Genomic DNA, 22,078 nt, shown 5'->3' on the forward strand with positions numbered 1-22,078 from the left:
TTTCAAATACCTATTTACATCCACCCTCCCAGGTCACCAAGTTCGGGTGTGGGTTTGGATTTCCTATGTATTGATGGGGTGGGGCAGGTGACACACCTTTCTGCAGTGAGGAATATGTCTGATGCTGCGATCACACTGTGCATAGAAGGGTCAAAACACCAGTCAGCCTCTGTGTGTCCTCGATCTATGTTTGCCTCTCTGGCTCGACATGAATTAAAGGTACTGGGGATGTGAAGACATTTTGTTCTCAGTGATGGTGGGCAGAATTTTCTGCTTCAGGCCTGAGTTTGTTGGTGAGAGTGGGAGGTCGGAGTGACTTCCACTGGAGAGCAGGGTGGGTGAGCAGGTCGAATGGTGCGCTGCTCACCTGATTCATTATGTAGCTGGGAGGTTTACATTGCATCGGGTGGTGAGGCGGGCAGGAAGTCTCGTTCCCTGCCCTCATGACGGGGCACCATATTTAGAAGGCACCCGGACAGCCCAGGGCATCGAGATGGCCTCCAGAAAGCAGCATGCACTGGACCGCCCCCTCCCGGTTCAGTGATGCCTCCCTGGAGATTCCCCTCCTGGTTGTGGAGGACAGGAGGGACGTCATCTTTCCATGGGATGGGACCAGGAGGCCCACCAGGCTCACCACAGCAACCTGGGAGGAGGTCGCCAGAGTGGTCAGTGCCCCAGGAGAAGTGCTGGAGGAATGCCCTCCACTATTGCCCTTCACATCTGCGCCAACAGGTAAGTGAACCCTCTACTTTCAAGTCTCACCTCACCATTTTCTGAATCTCATGGGACATGGGCGTCAGTGGCAAGGCCAGCTCTGCCCATCCCTAAAAGCCCTTGAGAAGGTGATGCATCATGGCCCCCTGCAGTCCATGTGGTCTGCTGGGAATGAGGCAACTGCATGTTGCTGACCCAGCCACGCTGAAGGCACAGCCATTTGGGGAGCGGGGTGGGAGGGATGATGGAGTAGAGGGCAACTTACTGATGCTGCTGATGCCATGCCTCTGCTGCCCTTGTCCTTCTAGCTGCTAGAGCTCACAGATCTGGAGGGGACTGCCAAAGTAGCCCTGGGGACTAGCAGCAGTGCATCGTTCGCAAAGCGCACACACCTGCCACTGGGCTGGATGGGGTGTCAGTCAAGCAGCCTGTTTCACCCTGGATGGTCTCCAGCTTCCTGAGTGCTGTTGGAGCTACATCTGTCCAGGCAGGTTTGACAGTATTGCCTCATATGTACCTTGTACGTGGTGGACAGGCAATGGGGAGTCACAATGTCATTTGTCAGGTTTGAGAATCCCAAAAGAGAGGGTAAAGTGGTGTGCAGGGCAACTGAATTAGGTGGCATGTGAAATTTTGATTTCCTGATGGTGGGTTGCTATGAAAAGATTAAAGTAGTGGCGGTGTTTGTGGCATTTCAAGCCTCGTGCCATTCTGTGGTGGGTTCATATTTGTAATACATATTAGCAACTTTTTAAATAAAGTCCTCCCTTCAAGATAAAATCAGTAGTGTATGAGAATCTCATGGCACCCTGTTCACCTTTGTTTAAAGATGGCACACACCAGCCGGCTTTGTGCAATTGTGTCTGAGGTCAGTGGTTTTGCTTGTTGAACTTTGCGGCACAAGGGAGGGGAGTAAGAGAATGGCTGCTTGGATGGAGGCTCAGACTCGGCAAGGGTGAGGTGGGCTGGTAGTGGGGTTGAAAGGTTAGGATTTGGTTACGTAAAGGATTGGAAGTGGGATCAACAGGAGGGTAGAGGGTGGGGTCAGGAGTGAAGTGGGAAGGGCCTGGAGTCCTGGGTGTGATGGGGACAGTCAGTAAAAGTAAGAAAATAAGGCACAGAAGACCAATTTAAAGGTCATGAGTAGCTGGTGTGAACAGTGGCTCAATGCAGGGCTCTCACTTTTTTGGATATGCTGAGAATGTTAGTTTACTCTTAGCTGTTTGTCTAAAATTAGTACTGTCCAAATGTGGGTACTCCTCAGGGTGTTGGCTGGGAGAGCTCTTACAGAGTTCTGAGTTCACCTACAACCTTTCAAATATCCCCGCTGAGATTGCTCTTGGACAATCTCCTTTATAATGTATAGAAGGGAGGACCAGCTGAGCCTGAGAGTCCAGCCAAGTCCCACAGTGTGTTGAGTACAAAACTGGAAGCTAAACTGAACATTCCAGAAAGACTGAACAAAAAAATGTTGTTTCTTATACAATAAAGGAAGCATCCCTAATTTTCCTGTAATCATCATTGTGCAACAACCAGTACCTTTAGCTGTGATGAAGAGTCTCCCTGTTTGACCAGATTGTTCTTCTACAGCCCAGCTGTACCTGCTGCATTGACAGCTGACAGTGGGTTTCACACTGAGAAACTTCCCTACTGTGGAATCACCTGTCCCCTTGTGCACACCACTGGCACTTTAAATTTCAATTATAATAGCTTGGGAAACGCTCCCTCAAAGTGTCAAACACTTCTGATGATAAAAGTCCACCCAGGGAGGGGGAGCTATTTGTAATGTTTAAAATGTCAAGGATTTCTGTCTCCAGATTTAAAATGGTGAACTTATAACAGTGACTGGCTGACTGATAGTGAAGATGTGGATTTACACAGAAGCTCAGAGCGGGGTTGAGAGAGAGAGAGGCATGGATTTTCATCTTTGAGGTCAGGCTATTCCTGCCTATGCTATTTCCATCATGGGGTGCACTATCCTGCATCACTAAAAATTGCCAGCAATGGAATAGGGGTAGAAATCCTGGAGCCAGGATCACCATTGTTAAAGCCCATCCAGCTCCATTCCAACACAGACAGAGACATAAAAATCCAGCCAAAGAATAGTATTTGGACTGTCTCTTACACAATAAAGGAAATATCCCTAATTGCCCTGTAATCATCAATGTATGACAACCTCGGCCTGGGAGGACAATTAGGGGTGTTGGCTCACACGGAGGGGATTTGGACACGGCGGTGGAATTTTGCAGGCTCTGCTGTTCCTCCCTTCTATGCATTGTAAAGGAGATTGTGTGAGATCACTTCCAGCAGGGATAATTGAAATGTAATAGATGAACTCAAAGCTCTGTAAGGGCTCTGCCAGCCAGCGGCCTGAGATGGACACAAAATGAATACTGACCACACCCTCACTACTTATCTTGACTGACTGAGCTCACCAATCTTCACCACACCCTTTCTACTTCATTCCTCCATGCCCCAACCTTACCTTCATTCCTGCCTGAGAACCCTCTTCCATGCCCTGGACCCCACTCCACAATCCCCCCACCCGAACCACTGACTTTTGTTAGTCCTGAGCCTCCAGGTGAGCTAGCATTCTCCTGCTCCCCTACCTTGTGCTGTAGAGCTAAACAAGGGAAGCCACTGACCTCAGATACAACCGCACAAATGCCATTTTAAAATAAACATGAACCGAGCTATATGCTCATGCACAACTGACTTTATCTTGAAGGAATTTATTAAAATAAGTTATACACAGATGATTATTCATGGCAATGAAATGTATTACAAGTTCGAACCTGCCACAGGCTGGCATAAGATCAGACATACCGCAAACATACTGATGATTTTATCTCTGCATCTCAACCTACCAACAGGAAATCAATATTTTGCATTCTGCTTAATTCCGTCACCCCACACATCACGTTTCCCCCCCTTGTGGGCTTCGTCAAATCCTCCTGGTCTGTTCACTGGGAAGGGGGAATTAGACACAGTTGGTTCACAGGGAGGGTAATAAAACAGGTATGATAACAGGGAGGGTAATTAGACAGAGGGTCTGCACACAGAAAGAGTAAATAGAGGGGAGATGCAGACATCTACTGTCTGCAGGACTTACCCAGCGCAGGATACTTTGACATGAACTTCAAGAATGTTGCTGTGTGCATGAAGCCCCTGAAGGTGTTCGAGGACAAGAGAGACCTGCCACAGCTGAGCCGCTCTTTACTCTACCATCGCAATGGGACCGCATGGTGACTGTGCACCTCTACAACCCCCATGTTTCTGTCACCGATGTGCTCACCTTCCTTGCCAGGTACGTCAACAAGGCCGGAAACTGCACCGAGGTCAAGGATGCCTTTGGGATTTGGACCAGCAAACAGCAGGGCAAGGTGGCTCTCAAGACAGATGGTGAGGGAGCAAACTACCACCCTCCCTCCAGCTTCAGTATTGGGTGAAAACATAGCTACCTTATCTACACTGGGCAGCCCAAGGTTTGTCAATCCTATGGAAAATCTGGTCATATGGTGACCAACCACAGCACCACCATCTGCAAGAATTGCAATCAGGAAGGGCACCAGACAAAGGACTGCAAACAGACTAAGTGCTGCAACCTGTGTGGCGAGGCAGGTCACCTCTACAGGCCCTGCCCCAAACACTGCCTCACTTAGGCACAGGTGGTGAAAGCCAAGGAGGGGCAAGCAGACGAAATGGTAAGTGTGACTACTGCTAAGGAGACTTCCAAACCTCTACCCACTAAGGCCCCCAGCGAGCACAATGGGACAAAGGAGGACAGACAGGGGTAGAAGAGGAAGGAAAAGGTTGAGGCAGCAGACGGCTAAACAACTGCACCATTTCCCGAACCTCCCACTCTTCAGCAGAGCGAATCAATGGAGCAGGAACCAGCAGACAATCAAGTGGAGGAGTGGCAGCTGGTGAAGAAGACCAAAAGAAGGGGCCAAGAAGGGACCAAACCACTTCCCAGGCAAGTGGCAAGAGGCAACTCCCATCCGACATGGTCAACAGGGGGTGCTGCTCTTTGGACGAAGAATGGCAAGGGTGGCACCGACAGAAGAAGTGGCAAAGCTCTAGGGAACTGGAGGAGGAGACAGCCAAGCTCCAGGACATTGGAGACAATGAAGAGGCCAGCGCACCCCAGCGCCAGCAAGCTGGGAGCAGTGAAGTGTTCAGTGCATCCCAGTTCCTGGAAACTAGGAGCAGCAACACCCCTGGGAGGGAATGGATCGGAGAGACTTCTCCAACCAAGAATAATCCAAACCTTGCTCCTTGCACGAACACTGAGCAGAACATTTCTAACAGGGCGGCTCAGGAGTTTCCTTAATCCATCAAAAGTGAGGCAATTTGCAAACATTATGGGTATGCAGGAGTAGACCAAAAGACTGGTCCTGTCAAAGACAACAGGTCTGGTATGTGACAATATCCTTTAAAATGAGGATAAAGATTGTGCCCATTTTCGTGCGTAGTGTTAAATCTATGACGCAATGGGCAGGATTTTTGTGTCATCGGGCAGGCGCGATGGGCAGGCCAGGAGTGGCCGAGAAATAGGCTGCCACCCGTGATCGGCCCTGGACAGCGATTTCACGCTGGCTAGCTAATTAACCGCCAACCAACATGAAACCCGTGTTGAAAGGCTCAGCGCTGCCAGGATGGAGGTGGGAGGAGGACGAGCACTGAAATCTGCGCAAATGCGGGCGAGCGCGCGATAAAAGCTCCCTGCAGACAGAGAGCTACCAACCATAAGTTTGGACAGGCAGCAAAAAATCTGTCTTACTTAATACTTTAATGGCCTTACTAGGCCTCTTAATTGTCGGCAGGTGTGCTGCTGACTCTTGTGTGCGCCCACCGACCGAAATATTGTGTGCTATTTAATGCCCAATTGGGTCAGGTGCATGCCCTCCTCCAGCAGGATGTAAAATTCTGCCCAATGTGTTGTGACCATGGATTACCTTGCTAAGGTTAAAATTAACCTGCTGTTTCTGCAGGAGTGTGCGATGCCACACCTCACCTCCTACAGGCAATGGTCACGATGGTGGTCCAATGGGCCATCGACTTGGTTGGGATGAAACGACCCGCGTTCCTCCAGCCTGGATATTCTGCTGCGGGGAGGAGACTTCACCATCTCTGAGGATAAGGAGTTGGTGGGCAGGTGCCTCTTAGCAGCAGATGTATTGTACAAGGATGTTCCTCTCCAGTTAATTAACATGCATGCCCTGGCTCAAAACAGCAAGCTTTCCTTTGGTAGCTCCCGCTGCTGCTGGCAATTTCCAGGCTGGTCATTCTGGGTGTTGACTTCACCTGAATCATCAATGCAACTGGATGATCCAGCAGGGCCAACAGCAGACTAGATGCCACGTCCAGACTCCTGATGGAAAGAGTAAAGGATACCAAGCTGCACGACATCTTCAGCAACCCTGCAGATGGAGCTCAGCATAGATACCCCTTGTCACGGCCAGATGGACCCATCCATTCCAGGATAGACTTCCTGTTTGTATCCCAAGCGTTCATGGTCAGATTCACCACTGTCAAGCTGGTATTCTTCTCTGACCACTGCCTCCTTCTGGTCACTTACAGAAGACCAGAGAATTGGCAGGGGAACAAGGAAGCTGAATGTGAAATTTTTTACGATGCAGCATATAATGTGTGCCAGATGGATCAAATCCACAAGGGAAACTTGACCACGCGGACACAATTTTGCAATTTGTATTTTATTTTGAGACGCGTGCCATGAGTTTAAAAGTAATAAGTCCACCAAGACTTAGGGAAAAATTTCCCCCTGTGAGAGGGGGAGGTGCGGAAGCGGGCGCAGGCGGGCGAGACTCCGATCGGCGCTCCCGATTGAGGGCGCGCTGCCATTTTACATGGGTGGGCTAATTAAGACCCGCCCAGCGTGACGTCCGCAAGGAAGCGCTATGGCGGATTCCTTCAGCCGGGAGAGCGCTTTCACGCTTGCCTGTGAAAGAGCGCATAGATCTCCCTGAGGCTAAGTGCTGCCTCAAGGAGATCAGCTTGGAATTAAAATTTTAAAAATAAATGTTAAAAAAATTCCCTGGCATGTCCTTTCATGTGACACTGTCACATGAACTGGGACATGCCTATAGCTTTCATTGAAAGAGTTGATAAAAATTTAAATACCCTCATGAAACCTCATCCTGCCCGTGGATAAGGTTTCATGCTTTTTGCGAAGCCCGCCAGGGCTCCTGGCCTGTTGGCCCACCTTAAGGTTGGATGGGCAGGTCCATTAATGACCTTAATTAGATTTTCGATGGCCTCAATAGGCCGTTGACAGGTCAGCAGGCGCGTGGCTGACTTGGCTGTGCCCCCGTCAACCTGAAAATGGAAATGCCACGGTGTGACATCGTGAGTTCCACCCGATGTTATCCAGCGTCATTTTACACATCGGTGAGCAGCTCCACTCGCCGACCGGAAGATCCTGCCTTTAGATTTTTTTTAAAAATTAAATTAAATATTTATTAACAAAAAAAAAAGATTTCAAGCACGTAAATAGGTTTACAAATTACTAATATAATAACTCCAAAACCCTTAATTAACCTGGCTTCCAGTTACACCCCAGTTAAGGCAACAGTAAAAATAGATTTAATCAAATCCAGGAAAGTCAACACAATATCCTGGACAGTCAAATTCAAACTGGCTTTCCCCAGCTTTGGTTTCTATAGGCAGCACGCTTGATGCACAACTACTGGAGGCTTTTCACATTTCTGGGAGATCTTGCAATGCCTTCTCCTTTCTTCACGTTTTTCCCTTTTAATGCAAATCCATATGTTCTCAAATGTCTTTGGAACTTTACCTTTCTCATAATATAAATCTTTTCATGGTGCTAATATTATCAGTAACCTTTGGGGAAAATGAACACACCACTTGGCCTAGCTTGTCTGGCTAGGTGTAACATCCTAAAATCCCTTTGAAATTCTAACTACCTTGATTTATTTTAAAAAAGCAATTTCACATTACCTCACAGTCTAAAACTATGTTTACGTATTTAGCATTTCAAACCTAGCTTCTTCTGATGAGTCAAAGCCTCCAGGCCAGCTGTCTCCAATACAATTAAATCCCACGCACACGCATACACACAGAGAAACAATCCAAACCCACTATTAACCTAATTTTACAAGAAATTACAATAATATTATGAGAATTCTTATATTTTTGTGACAAACTGTTGACCCCAGAGAACACTGAGGAATTGAAGAGGGATTCTAAAGGTTGGAGAACCACGAAACCCCTCTTTGACTCCCTGACATACTAGTGGGAAGCGATCAAGGAGAACATCAAGAGGTTTTTCATCCTCAGAAGGTGTTCATAAGGCTAGAAAGGAATGAAGGGAAATGTCCCAACTCCAGAAAAACATGCAGAACCTCCTCCAGCTGCAGTCGTTGGGAGTTGATGTCAAGGAGGAGCTCCAAGAGGTGAAGAGCCAGCAAGCCTCGCTCTTTACCTTGGAGGCCTCCAAAACCATCTTCCAGTCCAGAGTGTGTGAAGCAGGATGAGATGTGCTCACATTTCTTCCTCCAAAAGGTATACAGAAAGAGCTCTGTGATCAGCAGCTGAAGGAAGAAGGCAGCTCAGTAAAGTCATTGCAGTCCAACATTTTGACGATCAGCAAATCCTCTTATGCTAAATTGTGTGCTGTGAAGCTCACAGACAGCATGGCCTCCCAATCATTCCTGTCCTATATCATGGAATTCTTAGACGACAGTAAACGGGAGAGTCTGGACAAACTGCTAACTCTGGGTAAACTGACTGAGGCCCTTGAGTCCTTCGAGAAGAGTAAAATTCCCGGAAGCAAAGGCTTACTGGCTGAGTTGTAATCGGCTCTGTGGGACTGAATGGGCCCAGACCAGCTGGAAGTGTACGAGAGTATGCTTCTGGCCGGCAGCATGTCAGAATCCATGAGGAAAGGCATCATCGCCCTCATCTAAAAGTGGAAAGGGGGAAAGGAGGAAATTAAAAATTGGCAACCCATTTCACTGTTGAATGTGGACTGTAAAATTCTGTCCAAGGTCATCACCAATTGGGTCAAGTCTGCTCTGTAGTTGGTGATCCACCCTGACCAGACCTGTGCTGTCCCCAGCAGGATGATCTCTGACAGCCTTGCGCTTCTCAGTGATACGATTGCCTATGAATGGCACAGGGGTGTGGACATCTGACTCATAAACCTGGACCAGGAGAAGGCCTTTGACAGAATATCACACACCGACATAATGGATGTGCTCTCCAAAATGGGGTTTGGGAAGGGAATCTGCAATTGGACCCAACTGCGCTACACAAACATCTGTAGTGCAGCTTCAATCAGTGGGTGGGAATCAGACTGATCAACATCTGTGACCGGTTCAAACTGGCCTTGGGTGCCAAGATAAATGGTGGCAACAGTGAGGCCATGTTATTTGGGAACTGGGCTGACTGATCCCTTGTCCCCTTCACTGTCAGGTCATACGGCCTGAAGGTGCTGGGGACATGGTTTGGAGGGAAAAGGGCATGTATCAGAAACTGGAAGGAGTGAGTAGCCATGGTGTAAAAAGAACTGGGTATGTGGCATGTAACATTCCTTCTCCATTGATCTGTGCAAGTGGCCTCAAGATGGTGAGGGCTGAGGAGGCAGATGGACGTGTGAGGGTTTTTTTGAGAGAATGAGTGGTGATGTCCCTTTAGCTGACAGTGATTGAGATGCCAGTGAATGTGTGATGGGTTTAGAATGATGAGATGGCCACCTTACCCTGGCGAAATAGATGAGATCATTCACCCTCTATCTGCATTGGATACCAACCTTTTCTGTGCAGCTTTGGCACTGATCCCCACTGCCATTGCTTACCAAGCCGGAGTGATAATATTGCTGCCCCTCCTGCAGCCAGAGCAGGGTAGAGGACATCGTAGCAGGTCTCCATGGCATCCAAAAGGCGCTTGAGGGATACATCACTAAACTGGGGGGCTGCAGTCCTCTTGCCTTTTGGGGCCGTGTCTTCTTTGCAGCAGTCCTGGGCTGGAAACACTGAGAGGTGTGCGTGGCTGCACTTTAAATGTGGTGTCTAGAGTGATGAAGCTGCAAGGTGGCGGGTGAACCGGAGCCCACCCGCCATTGAAACAGTGTTTTTGCCGACACGCCGTGAAAAGCCACATTGCGGGCAGTGGGTAAAATGCCCTTTTTCCTGCCCACTACTACACTTAGTGCAAAACTGGGACAATTCCGCACTATATGTAGATTAAAGTCACCCATGATTTCTGTAGCACCTTGTTTAATGCCATCCCCTACTTTATCTCTACTGTTTGGAGGCCTATAGGCAACTCCCAGTAATGTTTTCCCCTCTTATTGCTTCTTGGTCCCACCCATCTAGATTTTCTGAGCAATTGTCCTCTCTCACTATTGCACTGATTTCTTACTAACAATGCCACCTCACCTCCTTTTCCTTTTTGCCTGTCCTTCCTAAATATTGAGTACCTTGGATATTCAGTCCCCAACCTTGGTCACCCTGCAGCCATGTCTCCGTAATCGCAATCATATCATACCCGTTTACAGCTGTTTGCACTGTTAATTCATCTACCTTATTGCAAATGCCCATGCATTCAGATACAGTGCCTTTAGACTTGTCTTCTTAACATTTTTACACGTTTTTTTTGTACTATGACCCTGCTGTGGTCACTTTGATAAACGGACCACAGGAGGCTCAGGTACAGGTCACGGTCGTTTATTCGAGCAATTCCAAGGGGAGAACAATCTCAATGCAGCTTGAGATAGCACTCTGCTAAACTACAAGTGTTCACCATATTTATATATTGTTGATCACGTACAAGAACAGTTTCCAGATTCCGATCTCCTTCACATATAGGTTTACATTAAACAGACATCTCTCTGGTAACAAAGGTACCAAGGTACAGGCATCATCTGTCCCTACTTTCACACCGGACGGAGACCTTCCCTCCCATCTCAACTAGGACCATCTGTTCTTTCCCTATCTGCTATAAACAGACCCAATCTTGGTTGTTTTTCAACCTAAGTCTGACTCCTAAGACACCCAATCTATAATATTTACATTCCTCTCTGTTCGGCCTGGCCTTGCTGATGGTCACAGGCTCTGAGGGTGTGCAATGTTCGGGTTCCTCTCTGTCCAGCCTGGCCTTTAACTGTACTTGCAGACACTGGCTGCTTGGATGTTTTAAATAGTCCATTCCCTTTCAATAAGTTCTTAATGTACCCCTATATTCCCCCCTAACAACCCTATTTGCTGCTAGCCCTTGTTTCCTCTGCCTTCCACTTTTGCTTTCTACTTGAAGTAAAAGCAAAAAACTGCGGATGCTGGAAATCCAAAACAAAAATAAAAATACCTGGAAAAACTCAGCAGGTCTGGCAGCATCTGCGGAGAGGAACACAGTTAATGTTTCGAGTCCGTATGACTCTTCAACAGAACTAAGGAAAAATAGAAAAGAGGTGAAATATATGCTGATTTAAGGGGGAGGGGGCATGCAGGGTAGAGCTGGATAGAGGGCCAGTGATAGGTGGAGATTGCCAAAAGATGTAATAGACAAAAGGACAAAGAGGTGTTGAAGGTGGTGATATTATCTAAAGGAATGTGCTAATTAAGGGTAGAAAGCAGGATGAGCCAGGTGCAGATAGCCCTAGTGGGAGTGAGGTGGGGTGAAGGAATCGAAATAGGCTAAAAGGTAGAGATAAAACAATGGATGGAAATACATTTAAAAATAATGGAAATAGATTGGAAAAGAAAAATCTATATAAATTATTGTAAAAAATAGGGGGGGATTGGAAAGGGGGTGGGGATGGAGGAGAGAGTTCCTGATCTAAAATTGTTGAACTCAATATTCAGTCCGGAAGGCTGTGAAGTGCCTAGTTGGAAGATGAGGTGATGTTCCTCCAGTTTGCATTCAGCTTCACTGCAACAGTCCACAAGCATGACCCAGACCTCCCTGTCGCTTGACATTTCAACACCCCACCCTGCTCTCATGCCCACATGTCTGTCCTTGACCTGCTGCATTGTTCCAGTGAAGCTGGTGCTTCAGTACAATCAATTACAGACATTTTAAAATGGTCATAACAGACAGTCAGACAGTGCAATGGTATTTAAGTTGTCTACATAGATCATGTTGCACTCTGAGGTGCTTCAATACAATTGTGATGCATGTAATATTTACTGCATATTTTCAATGCGAGTCATACAGTCCAAGGGGTCTATACAATTCCCAGCCCCTTGCTGCACTGTGGCTGAAAGGTCTTAGAGAGCGACCTTTCCCCATTGCACCTTTGCTTCGGCTGCCCCAAGCTTTAGTGCGTCCCTCAGCATGTAATCCTAGACCTTGGAATGTGCCAGTCTGCATCACTTGGTTGGGGACAACTCTTTGCACTGGAAGACCAACAAGTTTCAGGTAGACCAAAGAGCATCTTTCACTGAGTTGGTTATCCTTCATCTGCAGTTGTCGCTTGTCATGGTATGTGTCCCTGGGAACAACCCGTAGAGCACAGAGTCCTGTGTCAGGGAACTACTTGGGTTGAATCTCGACAAAAACTACTGCATCTCTCTTTAGACCTTCTTTGCAAAGGTGTACTCCACAAGGACATGGACAATGGTCTCATTCCCGCCACAGCTACCTCTAGGGCAACGTGTGGAGGGGGTAAGACCCCTGGCATGTGGGAAGGATCTGTTGGGGACGGTCTTTTGCACCACCTTGGTGCTTGTTGGAAAGTCCTGGCGATGAGGCATTCTGCCAAATGACTTTGACAGTCTGCTCGGGGACCCATTCAACAGGATCCACCATCTCCTTTTCCCGCAGGGCCTCTAGGACATTACGTGCCAATCATTGCCTGATGGGCTTGTGGTCAAAGCTGTTTCTCTGCATACATTTTTCCATTTTAACATACATTTTCATACATTTTCCATACATTTTAACTACTTGGAGCATTCCGGGGCAGCGCGGCCAGACCCATCCTTCGCAATGCCAGGGACAGGGAGAACCTCAGCCTGAAGTTGTACTTGGTGTTTGCGTACCGAGGGTCTACGCACAGCTTGATGCAGCCGCACATAAAGGTGGCCATCAGGATGAGGGCGATGTTGGGCATGTTTTTTCCCCCCTTTATCTAGAGGTTTGTACATCGTGTCTCTGTGAACATGGTCCATTTTTAACCTCTAGGTAAAGTGGAAGATAGCTCGGGTAATCACTACAGCACAGGAGTGAGGAATGGGCCAGACCTGCCCCACATACAGCAGCACCGAGACCAGATTCTTGATGACCAGGTTCTTGGCCACAATGGAGTTTGCCTGGTTTTTTTCACATGGCTACTTGCTCCTTCCAGTTCCTAAAGCATGCCCTGGTTTCTCCAAACCATATACCAGCACTTTCGGGCTGTCTGACTTGACAGTGAAGAGGACAAAGGATCATTCAGCCCAGTTCCCAAAGAACATGGCCTCGCTCTTGACACAATTTACCTGGGCTCCTGAGGCCAGTTCGAACTGGTCACGGATGTTGATCAATTTGCCCACCGACATTGACACCAAGCTGAAGATGGTGATGTCATCCATGTACAGGGAGGCTTTGACCTGAGTGCCTCCACTGCCTGGGATCATCACTCCTGTCATGCCAGATCCTTCCTGGTGGACTCATGCCAGATCCTTCCTGGTGGACTCAACAAAGGGTTCTATGGAACACACAAACAGGACAGGGGAGAGTGGAGAGCTCTGCAGAAACAAGCGGTCCCTTTTTGCAGGCAACCTACCTGAGTCAAGAAGCTGAAATTTCTAAGTCAGCCCCAAGGTGGTCAAAGCAGCAGCTACTCGCTTCAGAGTTGTGGAAGAAGTCAACCTCACCAGGTGCACTCTGCTTATATACAGTTGTAAATGTGAATGTTCTAACTTCTGACTGGCTGGGAGCTTAATTTGGAGGAGGAACTTAATTCTAGCGAGCTGGCCTTTTAATGAGCAGCCTTTTAATGAGCATGCTAATGCATGCAAGAGGACTTCCCGACATTGTCCATTGGGTAGCTTGACCCGCTTTTAAAGGCCTGAGAACATACTCGCAAAAGTTCATCCTGCTATCAGAAAACTGATTTTGGCCCTCCCACCAAATTAAGTTCCCTCAGCCGCCGAGCTTCCCGCTGCTGGCAGGACCGGTAGATTCCAGCCACACTTTGTGGTTTAGTACTTGAAGCAGCAGCAGCAGATGTGCGGCGGACATCTGGTGGAATTCCTTGCGGCAAGCTCCAACTCTATGAGTGGAGGATTCCGTGGTGATGATGAGCTCACTCATAACTTGGAGGCTGAAGCGCATGAGCCTCTCCCATGAGAGATTGGTCAACCTCATGGAGAGACACATGAGGTAGCGTTTGAAGTGCATGCATGAGGGAAGCAAGGTGTCATGCAAAAAGACATATGATACACTCAGTGGCATGGAGCAGTCAGCTCAGAACATGATTGTTTATTTCCACAAAGTACATGGAGAGCTGCATATCCACAACAGGACACCTGCGCTTGTGGGAAATTGTAAAAATATTGTTAATTCTCTTTGAAGATATCCTTATTAATGTCTTGTTTTTCTATTGCTTATGGAAAAGTTTTGACTTGTATAATGACTAATTGATTGTAATGTTGCTACAAGAACACTAAAGGGTTAATTATAAATAAAAAGCTCACTTTCCACAGTGAGCTCCTGCCGATTTGGCACCAATAAGCGCACCTTGGTATTGTGTGTTTGGCAAATGGCACAAAATTGTGCCAGCGAGGCTATGGTTGGATGACCAGGCCTCATTGTTGTCAAGGGGTCAATTACCTAGATCACACCTAGGCAGGAGATAGTGTGCAGTAGGCAGTCCCTGGGAGGGTATAAAAGTGGGAACCTCGATGACTTTGGCACACAGGAGGAGGAGCCAAAGATGAGAAGGCAATTTGAATGTTAGTGTTAGGATGAAAGTTTGCAGACAGGGATTTGAAGAGAACACTGGAGACCTCACCTGACAGCTATATTGCTTTTATGTTTTTTCACAAGGACAAGCTCCTCTGACCCCAGCTGCAGGAATTGACCAAACTCTATTTACTTCCTTAAGTAGATCTGCCCAGGACTAAGATCAGCTTTAGGGTATGCCATTAGCCCCTTGGACCCTTTTGGAGGATCATGTTTTAAGAGCTTGGGACACGGTTAAGGGTAGTATTCAGACCAAGCGACCAGCCACAAAAAAGCCTCTTCATACAGTGGAGGGACCACAAGCAGTGCTCTGGCACCCAGTGCACTTTTTGGTAAACTGCAGGGACCCTGTTATAACTGTGGATGACTTGACTGTTTGGTTTGGGACTGGAGGAGTGCTAAGCCCCCAAGGAAAAATGGCCCACCTAATAGGGAATTCCCTGGACCACAGCCAAACACTTCCCAGCCCCTGTCTACCACTGAGGCCAAAATGGATCAATTGGCTAGTAATAGGCACAAATTAGTAGCAGTATGACCACCCAAGCCCATAACCAGTGTGCAGTCACCACCCCACCTCCAATGGACCCAGGACAAAGGCCCGCATGAAGGAGTGAGGCACCCTCTAGGTCAGAAGTGTGATTCTAACGTGATGCTGACGGTTGACCGGCCATGCTAGTTATTTCATCAGGGGACCAGCAACAAACCATGATTATTGACACCGGCTCTGCTGTTATCATTGTCCACACTCCACAACCTGAGTGCCACATGGTGGCAGGCAAGAGCTGCTCAATGTTGAAAGGTTTTTAGCAGTGAAGAGACACTTGCATTTAAGGGTGATGTTTTGAATCTCCATGTGAAGAATGTTCCAGTGATGGTTGAGTTACCTGTTATGATGGTTACCCCAATGGCAAAGGAATTTTGGGCAGTGACATCCTAACACAGCATTACAATCAGAATTGTATTTGGATAGGCACAGAAAGTAATGATTTGGTCGAAATATCAGGTGTTCATTCCTCTTATGCCATTAAAAGACTTCCTTGTATGATTTCCCTTGCCATTCCAACAGAAGTACATGTCAGATGATCCATTCCCACTTATTGTTTTTGCTTCACTTTCCCTCCCTAACACACTGTGGGTGTACCTACACCACATCGACTGCAGCGGTTCAAGAAGGTGGCTCACCATCACCTACTCAAGAGCAATTAGGCCCAGCCAGCAATGCCCAAATCTCACGAAAGAATAAAATAAACCACCAGCAAGCATGAGTGTGGGCAAGTGCAGGGTAAAGAAACAAATAATAGTTCTCCCATCCCTTTGTTATGCAATCCCCTGTCCCTAAAGAAGTTATCCATCTGTTAAAGATGTGATTGATTCACACTTTATACAGGGTGGCCAGGCAAATTTCCCACCAAGTCTCCCATTTGATCAGTTCAGAAGCCAGGTGATAGCTGGGGGTTCATGACTGAATACCGATGTTTGAATAAGGTAGCACCTAAATGTGCCCAGCAGGTCTGACAGCATCTGCAGAGGGGAACACAGTTAACGTTTCAAGTCCGTATGACTCTTCAACAGAACTAAGGAAAAATGGAAGAGAGGTGAAATATAAGCTGGTTTAAGGGAGGATGGGACCAGTAGAGCTGGATAGAGGGCCAGTGATAGGTGGAGATTGCCAAAAGATGTCATAGACAAAAGGACAAAGAGGTGTTGACGGTGGTGATATTATCTAAGGAATGTGCTAATAGGTGACATTAAGGGTAGAAAGCAGGACGAGCAAGGTACAGAAAACACTAGGGGCGGGGTGGGGGGAAGGGATCGAAACAGGCTAAAAGGTAGAGATAAAACAATGGATGGAAATACATTTAAAAATAATGGAAATAGGTGGGAAAAGAAAAATCTATATAAATTATTGGGAAAAAAAGGGAGGGGGGGGATCAGAAAGGGGGTGGGGATGGAGGAGAGAGTTCATGATCTAAAATTGTTCAACTTAATATTCAGTCCTGAAGGTTGTAAAGTGCCTAGTCAGAAGATGAGGTGCTGTTCCCCCCACCCCACCCCCACTAGGGCTATCTGTACCTTGCTCATCCTGCTTTCCACCCTTAATGTCACCTATTAGCACATTCCTTTAGATAATATCACCACCGTCAACACCTCTTTGCCCTTTTGTCTATGACATCTTTTGGCAATCTCCACCTATCACTGGCCCTTTATCCAGCTCTACTTGTCCCACCCCTCCCTTAAGCCAGTTTATATTTCACCTCTCTTCTATTTTGATACTGACTCGAAACGTTAACTGTGTTCCTCTCCTCAGATGCTGTCAGACCTGCTGAGTTTTTCCAGGTATTTTTATTTTTGTTTTGGATTTCCAGCATCCGCAGTTTTTTGCTTTTACCTAAATGTGCCCCTCTTGTCAGAGGTGCTCTGACCCTGCTCCCTGAGATACCTCCAGGCTGTATGTTTTTCTCCACACTGGACATTACCAATGAGTTTTGGAGTATTCCCATGGCTCTAGAAGACCAAAATAAATTTGCCTTCACTTTTGAACATGTGTACATGGACATGCCTGCCCAAAGGCTTTCACAAAGCTTCAACCGTTTTTCACACAAGAATGGCATCTCTCAGCCAGAGTGCCTGCTACAGTGTGTGAATAATGTGTTAGCTACAAAAAACATTATTGTGCACTTGCATTTATTAGATGACAGAATCTGGTTTAAAGAACAACGCCCCCAGAAAGCTCAGTTGCAGGAAGAAGTTACCTTCTTGTGAGTCTCCGTATCTCCTCAAGATCTCAGTCCAGACAACAGGTTGAAATGATTCAGCAATTACCTCACCCAGTAATTAAAACTGCTCTTTGTTCATTCTTAGAATTGTGGGATACCAACATAATTTTATTCCAGGATCTACAGAATTAGCCAAGCTGCTGTACGAACTTCTGAAGAGAAAGGATGACCAGGTACTTCTGTCCTGGATCCCAGAGCATACCATGACAGTGGAGAACTTTAAGAAGGCAGTGATGCAGATTATATGTCTAGTCTCACCTGACCCAACAGAATTGTTTCATCTCAAGGTGCTTTCTACAGAGCTGAGTCTGACAGTTGTCCTCTCTCAAGAGCATAGAAACTGATTGCTGCCAATTGCATATACATCTCCTATTTTACAAGGGACAGAAATGATATACTCATTGTGTGAGCACCACCTTCTGGTAATTTTCTGGACCGTCCAGCAATTTACCTACAACACCAACCTATAGAAGATCATCCATCCGCACACACTCCTTTGAATTTGCTTATCAAACATCGGAATTTGCTGGTCTCATTAACAAAGACTGAGCAGGTGGACATTAGAGTTACTTCATCCTGACATCAGTCCAAAGCAGACCACTCTTTTGGCAATAATGATGGCTTATGGAGGTCATCCACACGAGTGTCCTCTGCCTTTGATCAACTGCGAGTCACATCCTGTTCTTCACACACCAATTAAAGAGGCACCTAACGTCTATGTTGATGGCCCATCATGTCAATTTAGGGATTCCCCTCACACAGGATTCACAGTGGTCTTACCTAAACACATCTTCAAATTCAAATGTTCTAGACATTCACCTCATTGTGCCAAAATTATGGCCATCCTAGCTGCTGTAAGTGAAACTTCTACCTGCCCCGCGAATAGAGTTACCAACTGTGATTTCCATCACATGACTTGCCCCCCCACACTCCAGCCGGTAATTGCCAACAGATCCATCCTTGTGATGTACCTGCCTTATTGGAAAGCAAGAAGACATATTGCACAATTGGATGATGCTTGACTGTCAGCCAAAGAGCCCTTATTACCCATTTTCAATATTTTTATTTCTGGTAAAGCGAAATGTTTAAAACAATGACAAAAAAAAATCTTTTTTCATGTTCCGATGATATTTCTCCAGGATTGCACACAGCTGGGTCTTGCAGACTGATCTTCTGCAGGCACCAAAATTATCATCGTCGGCTTTCCCTCGATCCGAGGATGATGTCTGTTCAGGTTACTGGTTTCTGCTATGGGCCTTCATGTGACTGAACAGGTCGATTCTTGACCCATAGGTCTTTGGGCACATGGGGCAGGACATCCCACGGTGTAGTGGGACCCAGAATGCAGGATTTGCTTCCTTGTCGTTCCTTCTCTGCTACCACCCTGCCTCATCATTAGGGTGCTTAGACTTGAAGTGTGGTGTAGCTTGATGGACAGGCTGTCGCATTTTGAACGATTTAACCTGGTCATTAATGTAAATATTGCCGTGCTTCAGCGTGAGCTTCAGAATATCCTTGAAGCAGCTTTTTGGTCCTTCCCTGGAATGTTGGCCATTTCAGAGTTGAGAAAATGGGACCTAATGAGGGAGACACTTTTTGGCCACCCAGACACAGTGTCCAGCCCATCATAGTTGATTTTACAGAAGTTTTTCCAGAATGCTTGTGGAGTTGCTTGAAGAAAGACACTAGCATTTGTTCGATGTTCCTCCCGTCCAATCCAGAGGATACAGCAGGAGACGGAGGTGTGCATTGCTGATGGAATTTCCCTAGCATTCATATGTATCGCTGATGCACAGTCCAGGTCTCACTGCAGTACAACGATTTTTTTAAGCTTATTGGATGTGGGCGTCACTGGCTGGGGCAGTATTTATTGCCCATCCCTAATTGCCCTTGAGAACTGAGTGGCTTGCTAGGCTATTTAAGAGTCAGCCACATTGCTGTGGGTCTGGAGTCACATGTAGGCCAGACCAGGTAAGGATGGCAGATTTCCCACCCTGTTGGGTTTTTACAACAATCGGCAACGATTTCATGGTCATCATTAGATTTTTAATTCTAGATTTTTTTTATTGAATTCAAGTTTCACCATCTGCCATGTTGGGGTTTGAACCCAGGTTCCCAGAGCATTACCCAGGCCTCTAGAGTGCTAGTCCAATGATGCCAACTCCCCTTGTTCAAGAATGTGGTGATGACATCTGCCCTGTACACTAGGACTTCTGTTGGCTTGCGGAAGTCTTTGTTGTCAAACACTTGCTGCTGTAGTTTGTAGAAGGCTGAGCTGGTGCAGCTGATCCAGTGTTGGATCTCCTCTTCAATGGTGGCCTTTTGAGAGAATGGCTGAAAAGGTATGGGAAGTGCTAAACATATTCCAGAGTCTCTCCTTCAACATATATGAGAAGTGGAATATTTGGATTGGTATATGAATTTTGTTTTGGTAACATTAAAGGACATGCTGAGTCTATTGTATGCATTAAAGAGATTGAGACTGATTTGCAAAGCTGATGCAGAGTGGACAACTACATCAAAATCATCCACCGAATGTAGATCATATATACCTATGGTGGTCAGTTTAGTTTTGGCATGGAGGTGATTGAGGTTAAAGAGTTTTCTATCCAGCTGGTATTTAATACACCAGAAAGGAGTTGATCTTTGATGAGATGAATAGCCACTATCAGGCAGATCGTAAATACTATAGGGGCTATCAGGCACCAGTCTGGAGTTTGAAGGGGACTGTTTCAGATCTCCCACTCAAGACAGTTGCAGTCATATCATCATGAAGCAGTTGCAGGATAGCATTGAAGTTTCTGGAACATCCAAACCTTTGGAGCACAATCCACAGAGCCTCATGATTTACTGAATCAAATGCTTTGCTTAGGTCTGTGAAAGCAATGAAGAATTCCTGGTATAAAAACAGAAAATGCTGGAAAAACTCAGCAGGTCTGACAGCTTCTGTGGAGAGATAAACAAAGTTAACATTTCGAGTCTGTAAGACTCTTGTTCAGAGCTCTCGAAACATTAACTGTTTCTTTCTCCTCAGAGGCTGTCAGACCTGCTGAGTTTTTCCAGCATTTTCTGTTTTTATTTCAGGTTTCCAGCATCCGCAGTATTTTGCTTTTATCGAAGAGTTCCTGATGTTGTTCTCGACATTTTCCTTGGATTTGTCTGGCAACAAACAACAAAGACCAGGTCAGAGGTTCCTCTGGAAGGTCTAAAGCCACACTATGGTCAGAATTTTCCAGCTGACATGCGGGTGGTGGAGCTCACATGTTAGCGCTTAAAATATTGTGAGCTGATGTCGCGCGAGTGTCCTGACGCCAGCACATGGCATCGCGATATTTCAGTTGGTAGGCGTGCTCAGTTCGCCCGCCATTAACTGAAGGCCTTGTTAAGCCCTTAACTTGCCAATTGTCCAGGATTTTGAGGGGCCTGTGCGAACTTCGAGTCGGAGCACGGGCCCAATAGGCAGGCGGGTAGGAGAGTTTTTAATAAAAGTCATGCAATGTCGGGATGTGTGGACTCAGAGGGGTTGTTCATGTTTTCCACGAAGTTTTAATTGCTGAAAGTGTTTAAAAGTTGCCTGTGTTAACAGTTCTCCTCGATATCCAAGAGCTTTTTGCGTACTTTGAAACCAGTCTGTAGACAGTAATCTTTCTCGGGCCTGCAGCTTACAGGAGGCCTCCATTTAGACTGGGGGTACGGGTTCTGACCTCTCCACTGGAGGCAGCTCCCCTGAGGAGGAAGGGAGGGATAGAATAAGGAGGTGGCCAGGAGTAGACCATCAGCCTCCAGGGGAGCCACCTTTGGGAGGTCAGGCGCAGGCACAAGGGGAGCAGGGCCAAGAGGTAGTCCAAGGTGGAAGGGGCCGCAGAAGACGCCACTATCCTGCTGCCAGGGTTTACAGGCAGCGAAGCAGCTACCTCAATATGACTGAGGTGCAGTGCCGAGGAAGGCTGCATCTCTGAAGGGAGACAGTCAACTATATCTGTCAAATGATTGGCCCTAAGATCTCCCCTAACTGTGTGGGTGGACACCCCATACCAGCAGCTCTGAAGCTCAGTTACCCTCCACTTCTATGCTTCTAGCTCCTTCCAGAGGTCGGTGGGTGATCTTTGCGGTGTTTCCCAATCAGCTGTTCACACTTGTGTCAAGCAGGTTACAGACGCTCTGTTCAGACAGGTATCCACCTTCATCCACATCTGCTGCGACCAGGCAAGTCAGGCACAGCAAACCAGAGACTTCGTGGCCATTGCTGGCTTCCCCCGTGTCCGGGGTGCTATAGACTGTACACATGTGGCCATCAAGGCATCAGCGGGTGAGCCCGGTGCCTTTGTCAACAGGAAGGGCTTCCACTCCATGAACGTGCAGATAGTGTGTGATCACAGGATGCTGATTCTACAAGTCTGTGCAAGGTACCCAGGCAGCTCCCACGCCATCTACATCCTCAGACACTCCCAGGTGCCGAGGCTCTTCAGTGCTCCAGCCCGGCTGGATGGATGGCTGCTGGGTGACAAGGGCTACCCCCTCAGAAGGTGGCTCATGACGCCTCTCCACCATCCAAGAACAGAAGCTGAGCAGCGGTACAATAGGAGCCACAAGGGCTGTGATGGAGAGAGCCATTGGTCTTCTCAAGATGCGCTTCTGTTGCCTGGACCGCTCAGGGGGTG

The sequence above is a fragment of the Carcharodon carcharias genome, chromosome 34 (assembly GCF_017639515.1).
Source record: "Carcharodon carcharias isolate sCarCar2 chromosome 34, sCarCar2.pri, whole genome shotgun sequence".
NCBI lineage: Eukaryota > Metazoa > Chordata > Chondrichthyes > Lamniformes > Lamnidae > Carcharodon > Carcharodon carcharias.